The 21,165-nt window shown below is 45.7% G+C and overlaps 1 protein-coding gene across 1 annotated transcript in view; it reads right to left on the reverse strand.

The window, feature by feature from the left end:
- The window catches only part of EXOC4 (exocyst complex component 4), a gene marked incomplete at its 5' end in the record, with an annotated part of 481,981 nt that overhangs the window by 250,694 nt on the left and 210,122 nt on the right, over positions 1-21,165 (reverse strand). The window lies entirely within an intron of this gene.

The raw sequence follows: 21,165 nt of genomic DNA on the forward strand, positions 1-21,165 counted from the left end.
GTTAGAAGTGACCCATAAGGATCATCGAGTCCAACTCCTAACATATCAATGTATGGAAGGTTCCAGGACCTCTGAGTGATGATGCCAGCACTCAAACCTTTGGAAGACAGCTTGGTTTTGACTTTTAAATGAATTATAAATAAATAAATATTACATTTAACACTCCTGGGTCTCTCAGGAGTCTAGGTGCTACAGAGTCTTGCAATTTCCTAGCAAAAGCATTGCCCCACACAAACAGGCTCTCAGCTGTGTGAAAAGAAACTCATTGAGTTTGGCACACTCCTTAAAACACAAGCTCAGGGAGTGTGATTTCTACACCTCAAGCCCAGAATGAAGGACTTCAAGTGGCATGAAAACACCCACATGTGTTGTCATTACATCCGAACCAAAAACACTTCCACAGGCAGCTCCTAACCCTAAAATCCTTTAAATTTGGAAACTGAGAGAGGAAAAGGGGCAGGGCAAATCTCAGTGTCCTGAAACCCTTCCATTTCCAGATAGCAGCAATGTCCACTTGTTACCCTTCCAGAAGACAACATTTTTAAGAGAACAGGCCACATACACCACCTGTAAGCAAATGACACCCTAAAAAACCCCCTCTACCCTAATACTGAAATTTTTCAGCAATTAAGAACATAATCCCCAGTATTTTATACTATCCCCATCACAAAGCACAGACCATCATCTTGCCAGTATCATCTGCAAGTAACCTTATCAACTGTGGTTTTGGGCAATGTCTGTATATCCCAAATGTTATCGAGTCCTTTTCATTTTGCATGTGAACGCTCCTTAATGATTGAATAATAATACATACAGGACCTAATCACATTACTGTGATAGGTTTATAGGCAGGAAAATGACAAACTACTTGAAATCAAAACAACACCAGCACATTATTGCATTTTTTGACCCCGACATCTGTTTTCCTCAAAACAGGAAGAATTTGTCCAAAGACATCGGGAGGAACACACCTGGTAACTAAGTGACTCCAATCTTTTCAAGGAGATGCAAGTGATCTATGAAAAAAAACTATTTGCTGATTGTTTTTAATTGACCATCTTCTTAGCAACCTCACAGCAATGTCCAAGGACCAGGCAGGTCACAGAATCCCAGTCTGGTTTGCGATGGAAGGGACCTCATCTAATTCCCACACCCAGCCATGAGCAGGGACACCGTCCACTAGCCCAGGGTGCCCAAAGCCCCATCTAACCTGGCCCTGAACCCTGCCAGGGATCTAGGAAAAGTTCCAGCTTCTCTGGGCACCCTGTGTCAGGGCCTCACCAACCTCAGAGTAAAGAATGTCTTCCTAATCAGAGAATGGTCAGGGTTGGAAGGGACCCCAAGGATCACAGAGTTCCAACCCCCCTGACACAGACAGGGACATCAACCTCCAGGCCTGGAGCTACACAAGGTTGTCCAGGGCCCCAGCCAACCTGGCCTTGAACACCCCCAGGGATGGGGCACCCACCCCCTCTCTGGGCAGCCCCTTCCAGCCCCTCACCACTCTCTCTGCAAAGAACTTCCCCCCAGTCACTCATCTCCCCCTTCCCTCCTCCAGCTTCACTCCATCCCCCTTGTCCTGCCAGTCTCTGCCCTTTCACAAGCCCATTCCCCTCCTGTTCCTCTGCTCCCTTCAGGGACTGGAAGGTGCAATGAGGTCCCCCCACAGCCTTCTCTTCTCCAGGCTGAACCAGCCCAGCTCCCTCAGCCTCTCTTCATAGGAGAGGTGCTCCAGCCCTCTGATCATCTTTGTGGCCTCCTCTGAACCCTCTCCAACAGTTCTACATCTTTCTAATACTAAGCTAAATGTCCCCATCTTTCAGCTGAAGGTCATGAAACCTTGTTCTGTCATTACAGGACACCAACACCAGTTCTTCCATATCTTAGATGGTCCCCCCAGCTCAGAAGTGTTTTGTACCAGGATTTACATAACCAGTCTAGATTCAAAGATGCTGCTTTGGTGCCCAGGTAAAAGGGATAATATTAAATTCCCTATGGAGTGGGAAATCCATGCAAACTCTGGATATCTTTAGCTAGAGTATTTCCACAAGCTGACTCAGCTCCTCAACTGCACCATTAGGACATGCTGCCATAAGGATTCATGCCACAAAAAGAAGCAGCTGAAAACAGTTTATAAAACTTCACCACAATGAGAAAGAGGGAGCTCTTAAAAAAAAAAAAAGAAGGTTCAGGGATTTAATTTTCCAATTTCAAAAGTGAAATTGTGGAAAGAAGAGGTGCAACTTCCAGGAAGAGAAAATTCTTCATTTCCCCGATTAACGTCAGACCCCACAATCTCCAGTGGGGGTTGTGTCTTAAATGACTTATTGAAGAACTCATCCAAGCATGAACCACTGAGGCATGAAGTGGGAAATACAGGCTCAAATGAAGAAAGGGGTGTTATTCTTGTTACATCAAGTCACCCTGCACTAATCAATATTATTGACTGGGATGAGCTCCATAGCAAGGAATAAAACAATTTGTCTTATCTGCTCAGCCATATTCTATGAGATTTAAGAACAGGATGCCAGTGCTGGGAGAAAAAAGATGCTTTAACATCTTCTCTGCTCTTAGTATTGGATTAATAATCATGAATGCTCTGCATGTAGGTGTGAGCCAGGAGGAAAAGTGATTTTGTTTATGTTTAAATATTTTATGTTGAAAAAATACACTGAGATGTAAATCTTATTTCCCACGACACCCTGCACATCCCAATAACAAGCCAGCACTGCCAAACAGTTGGAGCACAGGAAGTTCTGCACAAATATGTGGAAGAACTTTTTCATGGTGAGGGTGATGAAGCCCTGGGACAGGCTGCCCAGGGAGGTGGTGGAGTCTCCTTCTCTGGAGATATTCCAGATCTGTTTGGACGCTGACCTGTGTGACCTGTCTTAGGAACCCTGCTTTGGCAGGGGGGTTGGACCCAATGAGCTCTGGAGGTCTCTTCCAACCCCTGTGATTCTGTGATTAGGCATCTTGTCCAACCCCCCTGCAGTGAGCAGGGACATCTTCACTAGATCAGGTTGCTCAGAGCCCCATCAAGCCTGACCTTGAAGGTCTCCAGGGATGGGGACTCCACCACCTCTCTGGGTAACCTGGGCCAGCGACCCACCACCCTCAGAGGGAAGAACTTTTTCCCAACATCCAACCTAGATCTCCCCTTTTCTAGTTTAAAACCATTACCCCTCATCCTATTGCTCCATGCCCTCAGGAACAGTTCTTCCCTAGCTTTTTAAGGGCACCTTCCAGGTATTGGAAGGCCACTATAAGGTCCCCCTGGAGTCTTCTCTTCTCCAGGCTGCACCAGCCCAACTCTTTCAGCCTGTCTTCACAGAAGAGGTGCTCTAGCTCGTGGATCATGTCTGTGGCCTCATCTGGACGTGCTCCAGCAGGTCCATGTCCTTGTGCTGAGGGCTCATATTTAATTTTTCATTTTTCCATTCACATTTCATATTTTCAGCAGTACGAAAAAAACCCCAAACTTTCACAACTGTCAAAACTTCCTGTAGCGGTGCCTTTTTAGGAGGCCCAGCTTAGTGATTTGATCTGTCTAGTAATAAATTATGAGACAAAAAAAAAGAAAGAAAAGAAAAAAAAAGAAAAAAAGAAAAAAAAAAGAAAAACTTTGAGGTGAAGTGAAATTTGTCATACAGTTAATGATATCCTCACGCTGTGCTAGCAATGAAGTGTGCCCACCTGAATGCCACTGCGAGTGGGAGTCTGAGACGGGTCCATTAGTAACGCAGATGAATGTTTCTGAAATGGAGCCTAAAATGTCATGCTTTGCTATGAAAAAGCATTACATTACCAAGAAAGCTCAGATCTCTGCATGGATTTAAAGTCTGAACAAACATTAAGAGTGCTTTAAGTTTTGCGTTCTGCTGAGGGTTTAAAAAATTGTGGGGAATGTTCAGAACATTCAGTGCTGCCAGTCAGTGAGACCTGGACAGGCTGGAGAGCTGGGCAGGGACAAACCAGAGGAGGTTTAATAAAAGCAAGTGTGGAGTATTGCACCTGGGAAGGAATAACAGGTTGAATCAGTACAGGCTGGGGGTGAGCTGCTGGAGAGGAGCTCTGTGGAGAAGGACCTGGGGGTCCTGGTGGGTGACAGGGTGGCCATGAGCCAGCAGTGTGCCCTGGGGGCTGAGAGAGACAATGGGATCCTGGGGGGCATTAAAAGGAGTGTTGCCAGCAGGTCAAAGGATGTGATCCTCCCCCTCTGCTCTGCCCTAGTCAGACCCTACCTGGAGTGTTGTGTCCAGTTCTGGGCTCCCTGGGATAAAAAAGCCAGGGATCTCCTGTAGAGAGTCCAGAAGAGGGACAGAGATGATGAAACGCCTGGAGCATCTCCCCTGTGAGGAAAGGCTGAGGGAGCTGGGGCTGTTCAGCCCGGAGAGAAGACGACTAAGGGGGGATCTGATCAATGGTTCTCAATAGCTGAAGGGTGGGACACAGGGGGAAATGGCCTCAAGTTGGAGCACAGGGAGTTCCCCACCAATCTGCGGAAGAACTTCTTCCCAGTGAGGGTGAGGGAGCCCTGGGACAGGCTGCCCAGGGGGTGTGGAGTCTCCTTCTCTGGAGAGATTCCAGCCCCATCTGGACACCGACCTGTGTGACCTGTCCTAGGGACCCTGCTTTGGCAGGGGGATTGGACATGATGATCCCTCGAGGTCCCTTCCAACCCCTATGATTCTGTGATTCTGTGATACTCTGTAAAGGTCCAAGATTTTTACTCTTCAACACTATGTCTGAAGAGGAATCACGCATTATTCCTTCTCTTGCTCTGTTACTTGAAGGACACGAAGACATGAGAGAGGCAGCAGCTCAGCATCTTGTAAGAGGCTCCTAGCACCTTTTTAAACCATAGTAAGTACTAATGTCTTTTTTAAAAAACAACCATATAAGCAAAGCTCTCACTGTCTCTAGCCAGGGTACTTTTAAAAGGTGAGATTTCTTACACCATCGCTTCAAAGCACCATAACACATCACTTAATTGTTTCAGAGCTGCGTCTGCCTTAATGCGCTTCATCCTCAGCCCAGATACATGTTAAATCCTATCAGACGCAAAACATTTTCAGACACAAAGATATTTGGCTTATAAGTAAACCCATTCATAAAACATCCAAAAAACCTTAATTTGGTCTCAACAGAAATTACAAGCACCTGTAGGACCTCTCCTATGCAGCCAGGCTGAGAGAGTTGGGCTGGTTCAGCCTGGAGAAGAGAAGGCTCTGGGGAGATCTTATAGCGGCCTTCCAGTACCTGAAGGGGCTACAGGAAAGTTGGGAAGGGACTTTTGAGAAGGGCAGGGAGTGATAGGATGAGAGGGAATGGGTTTAAATTGGAAGGGGGTAAATTTAGATTGCATATTAGGAAGAAATTCTTCACTCTCAGGGTGGTGAGGCCCTGGCAGAGGGTGCCCAGAGAAGTGGTTGCTACCCTCTCCATGGAGGTGCTCAAGGCCAGGTTGGATGGGACCTTGAGCAGCCTGGTCTGGTGAGAGGTGTCCCTGCCATGGGTTGGGACTCAATGATATTTAAGGTCCCTTCTAATCCAAAGTGCTGCTATCTTCCGCTCGTATGCCCTGTGTTAGCACAGGGCAACTTCATTAATATCTCCATGACTGCAAACTTTCCAGCTGAACAGGTTCCAGGCACTGAGGGAACAATTCTTTGGCACCTCTCCGCGATCAAAGCGCCTTTCCTGGTGAGCCACTTCACATTAATCTATGCAACCATAAAAAGAATAAAGAACCAGGCTTTGAAGCCCCAACAATCAAGCAATCAACAGAGCTTGCAAATCAATGCCACCTCCTCCATTCTGAGCATCAGTGAACTTAGAGGAGAAAAGGAACCAGTTTAGGTATTACAGTCCTTCCCAAAAGTTCTTGATAATGTCAAGATCGACAACAGGTATTATGTGTACACCATCCTCAAGGTATGGAAATACATCTTTTCATTGAGAGTGAAAGGGAAGAAAGCAAAAGCTGCCCAATGAGAGTGAAGTGAGGTGTTATAAAACAGAGTTCAATAGAAAAGAGATTGATCTATGTTATTATGGAACAATAACTATGGGGGGCTATAATAGAAGCCTCCTACTTTTTTGTATTTCTGTATATTTGGGTCCTGTTGTCTTAGAACTGCACCCCTTTAAACAAAGACACACACAGAGTAAGCATCAACCCCTGGTTTTACTCTACTGAGTCACAGAGGTGATTCAACATTATCAGTGGGCGAGTTTAAATTCTTTTGGATGTAACTGATCTCTTAAATTCTATTCTGTGTTTTGAATCATCAGACCCCACTGTGGTCACTGTTCAAACTGCTCTAAGAAACCTGCTCTAGTAGAGCCTACATGGTGCAGCACAATCAGCTTTCATCTACACCATCAGATGTCAGCAGGGAAATGGGAAGGGATGGGGAAGGATCTGGTCTACTCTTCAGACTGATCTCCACTGATGAGTAAAGTATATAGGAAACTCAGCATCCTGCATCTAAAATTAGCTGTCATGAGTGTGCTTCGAGTGCCTTGACCTTGGCCAGGCAGTCCTAGAAGCAGTGTGACAGAACCTGGGTAGGTTTTCCCTGAAGGTGAGTAGGTTTATCCAAATATAATAGAAACCCCAGAGGGTTCCAGACCCATGTCCCAACCAACACGTGTTTCCAGGCCAATTTTATAGCAAAGAAACCATTAAATCTCCAAATCCACAGACCCTTCCTTTTGAAGGAGAACCATCCTTGAAGACTTACACGTTTATTGACAACACCCCTCAGCAGACAGCCTTGAAACACTGCAATTTCCTGCTGGTGCAGGTCTGCTCTGGGTTAATGATTTTCTGTTTGAGCCATATTCTCTTCCCTTCTTGCTGGACTCCTACAAACCACTTGCAGGAGTTTTGATGGGTCTAGCAATGCAATGGAACTGAAACTCAGCAGTCCAAGTAATACAGTAAAGGGAAGGTGATTTCTAAGTGAATGATACCAAATACTTCCAGAAAGCCCTTCAAACACCAACCACTTTAGGATTCCAAGGACTAGACAAGAGAGATCTCATCTTCTAGTGGCATCTAGTGGACTATTTTAGGCAGATTATTCCGCCTACTCCTACGTAGCAAGGATGTTGCCCTTGTCCTCTTCACCCCCAAACTGCAGTAGCATGAACACTACATGGCTTCCACTTCTGGTGCTGACCCACCTGCCCACCAACACCACACGTGGGGATCCCCCTCCCTCACTCTCAACAGGAGAGAGGCAAGATGCCCCTTTCCCCCAAAATCTACGTTATCAAGATAGACACAAATAAACTCCAGCCAATACTTGATTACTTCCTTGCTTGAGGGGAGAAGCAATTTAGCAAGGGTTTCTGACAGAGGAAAGATTGCATTTCTTGTTTGCTTCTTTCAATCCTACACTTTTTCTTCTTCTTTTTTTTTTTTTTCCTGTAGGCCATGGCAGCTGTGGATTTATAGATCAGGCCATCAGGAGTAAGAGGCTGATGTTTAAAAACACATCAGCACCCCTACCTTCTACCCAAATCAACAGAGATCGGAGAGATGATGACATTGGCACTACAACCGACCCACAATCAATGGGAATTAGGTGGCTAACTACTTGTAAAATACTGGCTGTCAGTGCTTGGGGCTCTGTGGTGGAAGGAAGGGAGCTCTGAGATGATTAATTGTCTCAAAGGGCAGTAGACTGTTCCCAGCTTCCAGTCTGTCCATCACTTGTCACTCACACTGAGCTCTGCATAGGAGATACCAACGCTGCCTCAGCCCAGTACAGGTACCCCCCAAATCCACATGGACTTAGTGATATTCAGTTAGTTTGTAAATATTTTCCTTCTTTGACAGAGGGGTGGGAATGAAGAAAAAAGATGGGAAGTGAGGGGAAAGGGACGGGGAGGAAAGGAAGGGGAAGGGAAAGGAAGGGGAAAGGGAAGGGGAAGGGGAAGGGGAAGGGGAAGGGGAAAAGGAAGGGGAAAGGGGAAAGGGGAAAGGGGAAGGGGAAGGGGAAGGGGAAAAGGAAGGGGAAAGGGGAAAGGGGAAAGGGGAAGGGGAAGGGGAAGGGGAAAAGGAAAGGGAAAAGGAAAGGGAAAAGGAAAGGGAAAAGGAAAGGGAAAAGGAAAGGGAAAAGGAAAGGGAAAAGGAAAGGGAAAAGGAAAGGGAAAAGGAAAGGGAAAAGGAAGGGGAAAGGAAGGGGAAAAGGAAGGGGAAAAGGAAGGGGAAAGGGAAGGGGAAAAGGAAGGGGGAAAGGAAAGGGAAAAGGAAAGGGAAAAGGAAAGGAAAAACATGGAAGCTGACCTTCAAGGTTATACAGCACATCACATTTCATTTCAGAAATATTTCCATGAGGGAAAAGAAGTCTCAGCAACTCTTGCAGAAGCAGCATTCGGGGTGATGCTCCCTTCCATGGGCTGCAGAGCAGCTTTCCGACCTACAAAGCTGTCACTGGAGAAACACAAGTCTTCTACAGGAATTTAGGCAGGGCTCCTCACTGGTTCTCAGTTTGCTCCATGAAGCTGTTGTGTCAGGGACTAGGACAGACACGGGAGGCCAGAGCTTCCAAAATATTTGGGGTTGGAAGCATGTCAGTCAACTTAATGATCTAAAAATCCCAGTTGAAGTCAAGACTGACAGCTGGACCATCACAAATCCCCTCCAGGTATAGAACAGGGAAAGACCAGGGGAGAGATGGAGCTTGTATTTGAGTTTGTGGAGCACACACTCTGTCCCTAAGGACCCTGCTTTGGCAGGGGGGTTGGACCTGATGACCTCTTGAGGTCCCTCCCAACCCCTACAATTCTGTGATTCAAGCCACACCAAAGGAAAAATAATTCCCAAAAGCTGGAGAGGCAATACTGCCACAAATAACCTCTGTGCCCACATGAGAACCATGATGGCAACAGCATGGTGTTTTGTTCTGTATGGACATGGAGCTCCCAGCCACAAGAAGAGACATCACTACCAAGACCTTAAATATCAACCCAGCAGCCATCAGGCAGCCGATGCAGATCCTGCAACCCACACTTCACATGAAAGTTTTTACTAGTGCTCAACTGCAGATCTGATTCAAGTCATGGGTCTCATATGGCCTCTCTGACCTCGACTGGGTTTCTGTGTTTCAGCCTCTCAAAAGGGGAATTGAAGTAGTGACTCCAACCCTTCCCTGGTAAAGCTGTTTTGAGGAATGCTGTAAACAAAAAAGGAACAAAGGATTTATTCACTGTTCTTGAATTCATGCTTAGACTTCAGCTTTCCACACAACACAGAATATGGCTCCAACATCCCAAACTGCATCACCTATTCCAATGCCTGCCTGAAATTTCTGCCTGGAACAGCTTCTCCTGTTTGCTTTTCACCCAACTGTCATTACCCTTCGTTTACTACACTGCAGGACTTCAGTACAAGAAGCTGATTTGGATGCAGTCACATAGCTGGTGCACAGACATATTGTTCTGCTGATGTTCCCATGCCCAATCCTTTTCCTCTCTCCTATACTGTCTTGTCTGAGATCCAACACCATATGCATTTAAATAAGTTGCTCTTTAATGTTTCAAAACCTGATTTATTAGTTGCTCACACTCCATCTGCCTTGAAAAACTGCAGCATGCCTTCACTTTCACAGGCTGTACAAAAGGTTGAGGTTCAATTTGACTCTACTTTATCATTTGATCAGCGTGTCAGACACATATGTAAAGTCTCCTTTCAGCTACAGAAATTGTTTAAAATGCATACTTCCCTTCCTCCTTTCTCCCTCCCCCCTCCTCTTTCCAGGCCACGCAACTAAGCAGCAGGAGCTTTGATTAATGGATTTGTCAGTTTGCATATTTACTATTTTGTTGGTTTTCCTAAAACTACTGTCTCCAGATGTAAGCTCTTCCAAAGCATAAATCCTGATCCAAAGCCCAAAAACACGCTAGAGCTAATGAACTGTGATGACTTAGACACCACATTCACTTTTCAACTATTTTCTTCTCAAAGCTTCCTCTCTTTATCTTATCTCCTGTAGTGGCAAATGGCTCTTACCTGAACTTTTTATATTCCTGACATGTTTTCAACTCAGTTTTAATGTCAGGAGAGAAAAAAATAATCAAGAAAACACCAGTGAGCAAAGGAAAGTGAAATAAGACAAAGGTGTTTCTTGACATAGAGACATTTATGGGTTTATATTCTTATACACTGTTTAAAACTTCCCACTTTTCATCTTCCTTTTTACTACTTAAAAGCTCATGGTCATTTTAGACAAAGGAATGGGTAGTTACAGCAAGGAACATCTGGGGAGGCCACATCGTGGCATGATGTTGGAGATGGCTGCATCTCCACCCACCCACGTGTCCAGGTTTGCTGTCTCACTCATGGAGATCTACATCTAGGGAGGGGATTGTGCCCCTGTACTGGGCATCGGTGAGGCCACACCTCAAGTGCTGAGCCCAGTTCTGGGCTCCTCAGCATCAGAAGGACATGGAGGTCCTGGAGCGAGTCCAGAGAAAGGCAACCAGGCTGGGGAAGGGGCTGGAGGGCAAATCCTCTGAGGAGCGGCTGAGGGAGCTGGGGGTGTTGAGCCTGGTGAGGAGGAGGCTGAAGAGAGACCTTATCATGGCCTACAACTACCTGACAGGAGGGTGCAGAGAGGTGGGAGATGTTCTCTTCGGCCAGGGGACAGGAGATGGGACAAGGGGAAATGGGCTCAAGCTGCCCCAGGGCTGGGTCAGCTCAGATGTTAGGAATAAAATTTTTACTGAAAGAGTTGTGGGGCTGTGGCACAGGCTGCCCAGGGAGGGGATTGAGTCACCATCCCTGGGTGTGTTTAAAAAAGGGTAGACCAGGTACTTAGGGATCTGCTTTAGCACAGGACAGGAACAGTTGGACTTGATGATCTCAAAGGTCTTTTCCAACCTTATGATTCTGTGATCTGCATCTCCACCCACCCAGATGAGACAGATTTGCTCCTCTTATGGGCCTGGTATGAGAAATAATAAAATAAATGGTAAATGTTGTACAGTTTTCTAGAAGAGCTATATGTGTACAGAAACACTTATTTTTTTAACATAAGTATGTAGGAAGGAAACTGAGGATTTAGAAACTGCACAGTAACTACCGTGCCATCCAAGAAAGCCTTCATAGACTTGCTTTCCAAGTATTAATGAATGCATCAGTTCTAATGAAAATGAATTTGCCAATCTTTTGACAAGTCTTAAATCTGGCATGTAAAACAAAGCAAAATAAATCCTACTTGGTTATTCAACACTGTGATGCCTCTATAAATTTATAACAACAAAAGGATGTTCTTGCTCCTCATCTGTGCATACACTGGTGTGAATTAATTTGTTTTCCAGCAAGATGCAGAATGAACCCTACTAATAACATGGGTTTTCCCCAAGGGAACTGAAATGGATTGTCCATGCCAGTGCACAAAATGCACAAAACCACTCCCTGTGCCAGAAAAAATTATCAGATGGCTCAGAGTATGACCTGTCAGGCAGCATTTTTCAACCTGTTCATCCATAATCTCTTTTAGATGGGTTTCCCCACCTCCTTATCCTCCTTGCTTTGTTTTGCCTGAAATTCAATCAAAGATGAATTAGACTTTAGAAAACAACCCAACACCGTGGCTATTAAGTCACACTGGAAATTCTAGACCCCTGTGTAATTTTGCTACAGCTTTTACTTCTTGCATTTTAATGCAAAACTCCTTCACCACCACCACACACACCCCCCCAGAGACTGTCATTGCTATTGGCACGAAATCACATGGGGCTGTGAAAGAACTCAAGCACCAATATAAAGGAGGGTAAGTCAGCCCTCAGTAGACATTAGCAATTGCAGGAAAACAGCCAAAACTTTAATCACAATTCTTTCAAATACAGCCAGGGATTTAGAAATGCTGTTATTCTAGGATATGACCCTAATACAGTGCTTAATCAAAGCCATTGCTAGCACAAGAATAACCTGGCGACTTTAATAAAACACAATTTCATAGGAGCCAATATGTCAAAATCACACTGCATCTAATATAACAAACTCTAGAAAGAAGAATGACCAGTCATAGAATCACAGAATGCTTTGTGTTGGAAGGGACCTCAAAGATCATTTAGTTCCAACACCTCTGTCATGGGCAGAGACACCCTCACTAGAACAGGTTGCCCAAATACCCATCCAACCTGGCCTTGAACACCTCCAGGGACCCGGGGGCTTCAACAGCCTCTCTGGGCACCCTGTGCCAGGGTCTCACCACCCTCATAGCAAAGAATTTCTTCCTAATGTCTAACCTAACCCTGCCCTCTTTCAGCTTGAAGCCATCGCCCCTTGTCCTATCCCTGAACTCCCTGGTGATCAGTCCCCCTCCTACTTTCCTGTAGGACCCCTTTAAGTCCTGTAGGCCACAATCAGGTCTCCCCAGAGCCTCCTCTTCTCCAGGCTGAACAAATCTAACCCTCTCAGCCTGTATTCACAGGAGGGGTGCTCCAGCCCCTTGATCATCTTTGTGGCCTCTTCTGAACTCACTCCAACAGCTCTACATCCTTCCTGTACTGGGGACCCCAGAGCTGGATGCAGCACTGCAGGTGGGGGTCTCACGAGATCAGAGTCCTTTCCATACATGTTTCTGTACATTTCTACAGGAAAACTTTAAGATTTCTCTTAAGCAACAACCACAAATGCTTCTCAGGTCTGTTTTACAGAAATTGCTGGAGTTCTTTTTTTGTTTGTTTGGTTGGTTTTTTTCTTTTTACTTGTTACTGTTGTTTTGCAGCTCTCAAGGCTAAGAAAAGCTCAAGAGGTACATGGTGAAACAAGAATTCAAACACTAGCCATTTTCTTCTTCTAAATTTCATTTAAAAGCATTCCTAAGTCAGATGATAAAGGAGATCTGAAGATTTCAACTTCCTAAGAAGAAATAAATATATAAATTGTCGTTTCTGCTGATTAAGCAGGTTATAGCCACAGCAACTATCTAGCTCAGTAGAATCATCATCGGGGGTTGGACCTGATGATCTCTCGAGGTCCCTTCCAACCCCTACAACTCTGTGATCTTGCCTATATCTTGGAATAGTCTGTATTATAATTTCACAATTAAAAGGAAGGTTTGCTCTTTTCTTCATCCATGAGAAGCAGAAGTGGATGCACTGGCACTGACCAACTGGAAATGGCAAAAGCAGTAATTAAACCTGGCATTGAGTGGTTATTTTGAAAAGAGACAGAGGAATGGGCACAAGGCAAAGTTACTCCCTTGCCTTGGAGTATATTCCCTAAGTGTGGAAGCTTCTTCTGTAGCACCGAACCGTCTGGACAACGTTATCTCCAAGCTGTGTTGTACCACTTGTAAGTTCAGTCTGCAAATCCATCGTTCTCTCTTGAAAAATAGATGTAAGCCATTCTGCATCTGAAAGGAGTACTGAGTTCAGAGGTCCCCCTCTGCTGTGGTCCTAACCTTTCAGCTTCAAACATCCACAAAACTTACTTTGAAAACTACTGTTCATCAAGAAAAATCAGAAGTAGAAGAAGCCTTATGTGATGGAGGGAGTATTCAGAGAGCACTCTCTCCCCCCCCAGCACCTTACCCCCCCCCAACTACTCACAACTGAGGAAAGCAGCCAAACTCTAACCCAGGAAAGGAGTTGTGTTATTTGAAGCGATGCTGTAACACAAAGGGTCCCACAACACAGGAGAAGCTGCAGATCTGAAAGGTTTCCCACCTCCCACTGAATTTGGAGATCTGTATCATACTCCTAAGGCAAGAGAAAGAAGTTATCAGCTGGTGCCAAGCACCGACCTGCAGTGGATGCTGCACCCCAGCAGCCACCAGCGTATGAAGGACCCCAACAAGCAGATGCTTGGCAATCACAATGACCACCTATAAAATTGGGTATTTTATAGGTGGGTGTAAAAAAGATGAGTATAAAAAAAAAGTTAATTGGGCTTTATTACAGAAGAATTTATATAGAATCATAGAATTGCCTTGGGTGGAAGGGACCCTTTAGATCGTCATGTCCAACCACCGCCCTAACCTGCCATCCACTACTAAGCCATATCCCTCAACACCACATCTAACCATCTTTCAAATACCTCCAGGGATGGAGACTCCATCACTCCCCCAGACAGCGTGTTCTGATGCCTAAACCCCCTCTGGGAAGAAATTTTTCCTAACAGCCAACCTAAACCTCCCCTGGTGCAGCTTCATGCTGTTCCCTCAGGTTTTGGGTCACCAAAGAGAGGAGATAGGTGCCTGCCCCTTTGCTCCTCCTTGGCAGGAAGCCACAGACTCCATGAGGTCTCCCCTCAGACTCCTCTTCTCCAGGCTGAACAAACCCAGGCACTTCAGACTCTCCTCATGAGACTTCCCCTCCAGAACCTTCCCCATCCTCGCTGCCTCCTCTGGACACTCTCCAGGAGTTTCCTCTCCCTCTTGTCCTGTGGCACCCAAACCTGCCCCCAGGACTCGAGGTGAGGCCGCCCCAGCACAGGGCAGAGTGGGACAAAGCCCTCCCTGGACCGGTTGGTTGTGCTGTGCTGGATGCACCCCAGGATAGAGTTGGCCCTCCCGGCTACCTGGGCACACCGCTGGCTCACGGGTACCTCACTGTCCACCAAGGCCCCCCCAACCCCTCTCGGCATGGCTGGCCTCCAGCCTCTCATCCCCCAGGCTGGATGCACAGTCAGGGCTGGCCCTTCCCAGAGGCAAAAACCAGCACTTGCTCTGGTTAAACTTCATGCTGGTGGTGACCCAGCTCTCTGATCTGTAGAGGCCTCTCTGTAAGGCTTCTCCACCCTCAATGGAGTCAACAGCAACCCCCAGTTTGGTGTCATCTGCAAATTTTCTTCAGACACTCTCTCGTCCTGAGTACAGGTTATTTATGAAAATTTGAAAAAGAATCATAGAATCACAGACTGGTCTGGGTTGGAAGGGACCCCAAGGATCACAGAGTTCCAACTCCCCTGCCACAAGCAGGGCCACCAACCTCCAGGCCTGGATCTACACAAGGTTGCCCAGGGCCCCATCCAACCTGGCTTTGAACTGGACCAAGAACAGATTAAAACTCCAGCGTTGCCTGCAGAGCTGGGATTACAGCAGGGACTTTGGGTGGGGAGGGTAAGAATCCCTACCACCCCTCACTGACATCGCTGTGCTGGTGGAAAGCTGTGAATAGCTGTAACTCTGTAAATTCTGCCAGGAGGCTGTTCCCCATTACCAGAGCACAACGTGACACGTCTTTTCTGGGATCATCTCAGATGAAGGTGGAAAAACATCTACCCTGTTCCCCTGCGACTGAGTGACAAAGCCTTCCGACGCTTTAGACGAGCCGGCTCGCTCCGCTACCACTTAAGGGCTGCAGAAAAGAACAGGAGAAGAGAAGCAGCTGAAATCAGACAAAACCCATCGTACAAACACCCATTATTCTTAAAATAATAAGCTCCAGGAACAAAATTCTCTCAGGTGCTACTTTTGACGTACTTAACATACCTTAAGCCAGACCTCTGCGTAACCTGTTACTACTTTAACATCGTTTTCCACCACATAACATCCTTTCCTAATGACAGTTTTCAACGTCCCCCTGTTCAAGGGACTATTGCTTCATTTTTTTGTCTTCTTTTTTTTAATATATTTTTCTTTTTCCTGGCAAGAGATCACATGTCCCACTGCTACACACTAGAGCGTAGCCTCCTTTTCTGACCATCTGCTTGTTGAGCTCATTCAAACTAGCCCCAGTTTTACCTACAAGAAAAGCCACTCCAAGCTTCAAGGAGACAGCAACGGTTTCACCAGGGGAAGGAAAAGAAAAAAGCAGTACAAAGAAGCTTGCCTAACAATGAGAGAAATGTCAAGGAATAGAAATGTCAAATCCCTTAGGGTGGGAAAAAAAAAACCCACACCCAACCCAAACTAAAATCCAACTCCAGTTCATCTCTGAGCACTGCATTTTGTAATGAAATTATACTCTATAGTGTTCCCTCAGGGAAAACCTGCTCCAGCTAATCAGACTGTTGTGAGTTTTTTTTCTTTTAAAGTTCAAAACAAATGCAAGAATGTCTATGCAGGATTCATGCCCTGGCTGTCAAGAATTGAGTTTAACTCTTTGCAAGGAAATAGTTCTGAATCTCGCAGCCCAACACCTGAAAAATGGCTCATAATAGGAATAGTTCAGAATGTCAAAATGTTGTCCTCAATGCTTATCACTTATGGCATCACTAGGCTGCACCTTGAGTGCTGTGTCCAGTTCTGGGCTCCTCAACATAAGAAGGACATTGAGGTCCTGGAGTGAGTCCAGAGAAGGGCAACCAGGCTGGGGAAGGGGCTGGAGGGCAAATCCACTGAGGAGCAGCTGAGGGAGCTGGGGGTGTTGAGCCTGGAGAAGAGAAGGCTGAGGGGAGACCTTCTCACTGCCTACAATTACCCGAAGGGAGGTTGTAGGGAGGTGGGTGATGGACTCTTCAGCCAGTTGACAGGTTGTAGGACAAGGGGAAATGGGCTCAAGCTGCACCAGGGCAGGGTCAGATCAGATGCTAGAAAAAAATTCTTCACTGAAAGAGTTGTCAGGGCCTGGAACAGGCTGCCCAGGGAGGGGGTTGAGTCATCATCCCTGGATGTATTTAAAAAAGGGGTAGATGAGGTACTTAGGGATCTGGTTTAGCACAGGACAAGAATGGTCGGACTTGATCTTAAAGGTCTTTTCCAACATTGTGATTCTGTGAATACTTTGGGTACCAACAGAGGGGGATCATCTTCATTTCAAGTACTATCAGATGCCTTCAGCACAGCTGGGATACAAGGTGGCTGAAGCAGTGGCTTGTTCGGCAATGGCATGGTCAAGAAGTAACACAACAGCACACAAAGATGGACCTGGGCTCCCCCTGGTCTGCACATCAAAAGAATAAAACACAAGAGACACCCTGAGTGCTCTCAGACACAAAATCTTCTGATATTACACCATCTCATATTTTCCAGATCTACACCATAAGCCACAATACTATAAAAATTCAAAACTCTTTTAAGGAACAGCAAACATCTGCTCACTATCCAAATCATTTATACAAAATGTTATAGTCTTCAGTCACCTCATGCAATGAAATCCTTATAAATGGCAAGATATTGTAGAAGCTGGTGTCAATTCAACTGAAACACACTTCTTTATGGGCATATCTATATGGATGACTTCCTACAGATATTGCAGGAGAAAGAGGGTTATTAGCTCAGGCACAGAAGTGTGCTAGGCAGGAATGTGACCTCCAGCACAGAGCTGATGTTGCCTCCAGACACCCAGAGCTTGGGTAGAGTGGACACCATCCACTCACCTACATAAAAACATCTCTACTTTCCATGGATGCTCTTGAGAAAATGGGCTTTAACAAAAGAATGCTGCTTTCCAGATGGACATCCAGAATTTGTATTTGAGTTTGTACAGAATAACCATAAAGCTTTTGAAGTTCAATGTTCCTCTTCCAAACCTGAGAAATGAGAAAATTGGTCTCATTCTGGTAGCCAAGGGATCCTTCCTGCTGGCTTTACTTTCTATCAGGCAGGACGACCACAATCAAATTCAAATAGGGAAAGTTGTATTTCAGTAGCTTTGTCAGTGGAACGTGTCTGTGTAATGGCCAATGCACCAGGCAACAACGAACTTTTGGAAATCACAGGATCACAGAATCGTAAGGGCTGGAAGCGACCTCAAGAGATCATCAGGTCCAACCCCCTGCCAAAGCAGGGTCCCTAGGGCAGGTCACACAGGTCGGTGTCCAGATGGGTCTGGAATATCTCCAGAGAAGGAGACTCCACACCCCCCTGGGCAGCCTGTCCCAGAGCTCCTTCACCCTCACTAGGAAGAGGTTCTTCCCCAGATCGGTGTGGAACTGCCTATACTCTAACTTGAAGCCATTGCCCCTTGTCCTGTCTCCACAGACCACTGAAAAGGGGCTGGCCATTTCCCCCTGCATCCCACACTTAAACATTAATTAGGTCCCCCCTTAGTCGTCTTCTCTCCAGGCTGAACAGCCCCAGCTCACTCAGCCTTTCCTCACAGGGGAGATGCTCCAGGCCTTTCAGCATCTCTGTCCCTCCTCTGGACTCTCTCCAGGAGATCCCTGTCTGTTTTATCCCAGGGAGCCCAGAACTGGACACAACACTTCAGGTAGGGTCTGACCAGGGCACAGCAGAGGGGGAGGATCCCCTCCTGTCACCTGCTGGCCACACTCCTCCTGATGCCCCCAGTATTCCACTGGCTCTGTTAGCCACCAGGGCACACTGCTGGTTCATGGCCACCCTGTCACCCACCAGGACCCCCAGGTCCTTCTCCACAGAGCTCCTCTCCAGCAGGTCATCCCCCAGCCTGTACTGATTCACACGGTTATTTCTTCCCAGTTGCAAGACTCTCCACTTGCTTTTATCAAACCTCATTTGGTTTCTAACTGTCCAGCTCTCCAGCCTGTCCAGGTCTCACTGAATGACAACATCCAACAGAGAAAGTAAAAAAATTAGAATACTAAATTTAAGAATTTCCTTCTCCTTATTAAAGAAAGAATATGTGATTGGTTAGGTCGGAACTGCTAGTGCATCAGTCCTCACAACATCTGGGCTTCTGCAAGAGAGAGGAAAATGAGGATTCAACACACAGATGGGAGCTGCTCTGATCAACACATCTCAAAGCCCAAACGCCAACTGTGGTGTGTGCAACCTTCTCTACCACAAATTCCTTTAAGATATTTTAGAGGTTCACTAGTGACCATAATAACTTCAAACTGACCCTCTACAGATGCTGCAGAAGACCCAAATCTGTTGCCTCAGGAGCCAGGAGAGCCTCTTTCCTGACTTCCCAACCAAGCCCTGAGATATCTGCTTTTACCCAAGAGTCTCCATCTTCAACATAAAAGAGCACATTTCCAGTTACATCTACAATACGCTCAGTTACACACAAAATAACAGCCAAAAGGCTCGTATCTATTCAGTTAATTGTTCACCATGAAGAGTTCAATTATTTCAGCTCATATAAATTAAGTGGATGCCTTCCGCCCTGCTGATACAAAAATGCTGGTTCTTTTCTGTCTGGTTATTCTTAAGGAATTGCTCTTTATTAGCAACATCATTTGTAAGGGTTAGTTGAGTAATTTCAGAGCATCCTTTTGTTCCATGTTACTATTTGAAGATTTTCATTCTCTTTAAAACTATTTAAAAGCTGAAAATATTTACTAACTGCCTGTGATTTGATAAATTTAGTTATCAATGATACCTTAAACTTTGTTAATTTAATTTCTTTCATGACACCGAGCATACCTGTTGTAATGACACTGGAAAAGAGAAACAAGTACAGTTGAAGAACCTACTGATCATCAAAGCTACTCAAGAGCTGCAAGAATCATAGAATCAGCTTTAAGATCATCAAGTCCAACCATTCCTGTCCTGTGCTAAACCAGATCCCTGAGCACCTCATCTCCCCTCTGTTAAACACCCCCAGGGCTGGGGACTCAGCCCCCTCCCTGGGCAGCCTGTGCCACAGCCCCACAACTCTGCCAGGGAAGAACTTTGCCCTCCCAGCTGAGCTGACCCTGCCCTGGGGCAGCTTGAGCCCATTGCCCCTTGGCCCAGCTCCTGTCCCCTGGCTGCAGAGACCATCGCCCACCTCTCTGCACCCTCCTGGCAGGGCAGGGGAGGTGGGGAGAAGGTCTCCCCTCAGCCTCCTCTTCTCTAGGCTCAACACCCCCAGCTCCCTCAGCTGCTCCTCAGAGGATTTGCCCTCCAGCCCCTTCCCCAGCCTGATTGCCCTTCTCTGGACTCACTCCAGGACCTCAATGTCCTTCTTGTAGTGAGGAGCCCAGAACTGGACACAGAACTCAGAAAAGCTGCCTTGCACAGATATCACAGGCAGAGGTAGTAACTTGCACACACAGACTGAAAATTCAAACAAAACATCACTTTCATGTGTTTCATGGTGGTTTCAGCTCTTCATTTAAGTGTAAATGCATCTCCCCAAGTCCTCAGCCAGGATACAGGATGTTGGTGGAGCAGCATCAGCTACAGATGGACATACCCATGACACTCCTTTCACAAACTAGCACCTCGGAGCAAATGGGAAGCAAATAACATCTGAGACTTTGTTTTTTTAGGTCTCCAAACACCCATAGGCATTTTTATTTAAATGCAATGAAGAGCAGAGGTCAAAAAACGAATTGCCTTTTTGTCTTCACATTGCAGAGGGGCTGGTGTTCTCCTCTTGCAGAAGCCCAGATGTTGTGAGGACCGATGCACTAGCAGTTCATACCTAACTGATCGCATCTTCTTTCTTTAATAAGGGGAAGGAAATTTTTGGAATTAGAATTTTCATTTTTTTACTTTTTCTGTTGGATGTTTTTATTTCCACAAGAACAGCCCTAGTTCTCCTTCTTCCTTGTTCTCCTTCTCCTTTCAAGGAGAACACCAACTCCTCTGCAACCTGCAAACAAAAAGGCAATTCCTTTTTGACCTCCGCTCTTCATTGCATTTAAATAAACCTGTTTATGGGTGTTTGGAGACCTAAAAACCAAAGTCTCAGGCTGCCATTAATATTTTAATTGAAGGCATGAATATTCATGACCGTTTCCCTTCTTTAGAGGACAAGATACCATAATTAAATAATTCGAATATGTAAATGTGTTCCTGTCATGACACCTTGCCTTCATCTACATTACAAAACCAAGGCATTTTTAGCTCTTTCATTATTTATGTAATTCTGGTTCTTTCAGGGTTGGTTTTTTTTTTTTTTTCCTTCCAGACTAACTAGAGCTCTTGAATGCAGACAGCACTTGCTCTGTTACCAGCTTGGTCATTAAGGACTATTGCAAAGTCACCAGCATCTCCTGACTTTGGCAATTTGGAAAGATTTTTATTTGGGGTCTTTTTTGGTATGATACATCTTCTGTTGCCAAATTCATTTCAACAGCACAGTGAACACCTGATATTTGCCACAAGCCCAGGAGAGTGCAGGAAAGCACAAAGTTATTAAAGATTTCATCATTTCTCAGACTTTGAGAGTGCTGCAGGAAGGACAAAACCGTATTGGTTTCTATGAGAGGCAACAGCAGTCAGGTGTTTCTTCAAAGAACTTCAACATTTCTTTCATTTCAGCTACAACCAACAACAGAAAACTCTGGATAATTCCCACAAGTTTTCCCTGTACTTGCTTTGAAATCCACCCCCTTCC

This window comes from Gallinula chloropus, assembly GCF_964237585.1.
Source record: "Gallinula chloropus genome assembly, chromosome: 1".
Classification (NCBI taxonomy): Eukaryota; Metazoa; Chordata; class Aves; order Gruiformes; family Rallidae; genus Gallinula; species Gallinula chloropus.